This window comes from Saccostrea cucullata, unplaced genomic scaffold, assembly GCF_032062105.1.
Source record: "Saccostrea cucullata isolate Sc308-1 unplaced genomic scaffold, CSIRO_AGI_Scuc_v1 ctg9439, whole genome shotgun sequence".
NCBI classification, from domain to species: Eukaryota; Metazoa; Mollusca; class Bivalvia; order Ostreida; family Ostreidae; genus Saccostrea; species Saccostrea cuccullata.
Genome location: NW_026925329.1, coordinates 19,590 through 22,704, shown reverse-complemented (window position 1 = coordinate 22,704; position 3,115 = coordinate 19,590). Strand labels below are relative to the sequence as shown.

At 34.7% G+C, this 3,115-nt stretch overlaps 1 long non-coding RNA gene across 1 annotated transcript; it reads right to left on the bottom strand.

The window, feature by feature from the left end:
• Positions 1-386: 386 nt before the first annotated feature.
• On the bottom strand, positions 387-2,903 carry LOC134268619 (uncharacterized). Its single transcript, XR_009992404.1, has 3 exons — positions 2,811-2,903; positions 772-878; positions 387-569 (listed from the first exon to the last, which is right to left on the bottom strand). It is a non-coding gene; the product is annotated as an uncharacterized LOC134268619 (long non-coding RNA).
• Positions 2,904-3,115: the final 212 nt, after the last annotated feature.

Genomic DNA, 3,115 nt, shown 5'->3' with positions numbered 1-3,115 from the left:
GTGGCCATGGCTGTCGGTCACCTGGGTACCAGTACAACAGAAGGTATGCGAGGTATGCTTCTTGGTGCAAACCATTGCAGTGTCAGCTGCCAACATGCAATAGACCCTGCAACAAAATTGGAAAATTATCATCAATGTAAATAAGTAAGGCAGAACATTGATGAACTTAATGAAAAATATGGACTTCCTGACACCCACCATCAGAGTGGAAGGAGATGTTCAGTACAATAATGCCACCTTCAGTGCCATTGAAAAACCCCATTCCAAACTGCCATCAAGTGATTTATACCCTAAGTGAAATTGTAACTCAGAGGAAAACTGTTGTCATGTTGGCAGCGTTCTGTGGGAATACATTATGCAAGAAAGGCACATGCACACCTACTATAAAACAAAGGAAAGGAAGTTACCTGCCCAGGACACAAAGACTGCACTGCAACCATTCCTCTGGAGACCACCATTGGAGATGAGCAGAGATGGGCCACATACTAATTGTGTTGGTGAGTTATAAAGTGATGACTGTCCACTAGTCATATTCCATTTCACCAGTAATGGAGACAGTGCCACTGCATCTAAAAAACAAGGACACATGATTGAAAACCTTATGGACACTTCTTTGACTCAAAGAAAACAGACTGCTAAGTTAAAGGCTCCATTCAGCAATCACATGTTTCCAGGAAGAACCAAGGCCATAAGAGAGATTTGCATTGGACCTGAAGCTTCAATGCAGGAGAGAGTACAAGAATTGCTATAAACACTTCTCGGGATACTAACCTTTGATAAAGTGGGGTTTGTCTACTGCTGTTGGTTCCATCATAAGCTGCTACCAGGGAAATTGCGGAAATAAGTCCTGTCAACTTTATTCCTTTTACTCTCATGGACTGAAAAAGTAAAAAGTAGAATTCTTTAATGTTGTTTAGTGACTCTGAATTTAACATGACAGAAGAAGACAAAATTTGTTTGATTTAAAGACTGCGTAAATTTGATTTTAGGACCAATTTATTAATTTTAATACAGTTAAATATCATACTTGTACACAAAAATCTGAATCTGTAAATACCGTAAATCTAAAAAATTTTACTGTAGATAAATTTTTAGCAAATTTGCATGTGCATTGCATTCGCAAAAATATTTAAAGTAAAAATAAATCAACATGTGAAGATTTTTTCTGAAAGCTCGTGTCTTTTTTTTTTAACTCAGAGAATAGGCGTCGGTAAGCACTGGTCATTTTTAAAAGAAACCTGTTAATACTACTATAACTACAAGTTAATTACCCGTGACTGTAATTGCATGCCCTTATTATATGCAATATCGTCCGATGGTTTGACAAGCACTGAGGCGATATGCCCCTTTTTAATTATTTTACCAATTAAGAGAGAACTGTTATTTTATCTAACCATGTATCAACACGGGCGATAACTCGAACTCAGTGCATTTACTAGAGAGTTCCAAATCATAATGTAAACACGGCGTGTGAAATTTTAGGTAAGAAAAAAAACAAACGTTGAAAAAATAAGTTATATATTTTTTACTTCATCTGGATTATATTTTAGGTTAAAAGGCATACACAACCTCTAAAATGTTTGTTATAATCAATTAAGACGTTATTTTCAGTGCAAATCCTTTTACATATACATTTTACATTTCTTGCCACGTTACGAGTAAATGGGTGATGTTCTAATAACTTGAAACAATACCTGGTTTGAAAATCTTCAGCATACATGTTAACCTATTGTGATGAAAAAGAGGGAGATTCAGACCTCAAAAGAGGTAGCATTGCGCGCGTGTTGTTTAACGCTTGGATTATCGATATCTTTCATGTAATATACATGTATATTATAAGCCTTAAATGAAATCAAGTACCTATACTTATTAATCTTAAATATCAACAGCAAAGAAGAAAACAGAAACACCTTAAGTTTGACATAAATTGTACAAATTCAAATATTTTTCATGCTCATCATTTTGCTTGGATTGGCTTCTTTACTTAGCCTTTTGAAGAGTGATCTTTGCTGAAATAGCCTAAAAACAATAATTCTGAATGTTCATTCAGTTTTTAAACAAAACAAATGATGGCATGGTTTAATCTAGATCTAAAACAAGTTCGTTTCTTTCGTTATATAAATCAGATTTCCCGCAATGATCGAAAACGAAAGTAGAGATGTGCCACATGACTTGGTCAATCGAGTGATTTCTATTGACTTTATTGATAAAGTTGTGAGCTTCTGTTCCCTCAAAGACGATGTCAAATGTTTTCATCTAATTCTTAAAAGCTGTATCTCCTTTTTCATGGCAGGGATGTTGATTAATTTATCGTAACCAATGTAATCACTGGTAGTCTTATGTTGTTGTCGTTGTCAAATCCGTGCTTGAAATCTATGTACAAAAAAAGCGTTTGTATGATTCCGAGTCAAATCACGCGATATCTAGCGAGATTTTATGAGAGTGGCTTCCAAAATGGATACCCAAGCGAACCAAAAATACTTTAGACACAGCTTTTGTAGAAAAGCGGTAGATTTCTGAATGAAATCGGTAGGCGGGAGATGGAGTGAAAAAGCGGTAGACTCCCGCCTAAATCGGGAGAGTTAACATGTATGTCTTCAGTGATTTTTATTTTTAGCGCCAGTGACAATTCGCAAAAATTTGAAGCGTAAAAATTAATCATCAGGTTTTTGACCCAAATTCGCAAAAATAAATCGACGTAAAAATTTCCAGATTTACGTTAGGGCAAATAAAAAATTAAATCCAAAATGTATTACAAGTAGTAGAAATTTGAAAGTAGAATATTCATGTACATAAAGTTGTGCACTCACTGAATAGTCATGGAAACTCAAAATTGGAAACTGTGAATCTGTAGTGGCACCTGTTGTAAAAGGAAGTAGAGTGGTCCATCATCTAAAACAACAACAAAATAGGCCAAATTACTTCAAAATGAAACAAAAACTGTTAAAATATAAATCGCAAAGAAAAAACTGCAATCTAAAAGATATCAGCTGTACGATAAAAAATCTAAAGACACTTCCAGTAAATCATTAACAGATCAAAAATTAAAAAGAAAGCTGCATTATGCTGTTACTTTTTATTTATATCGCACTGATTCTTTTCAACTGTGTAAATG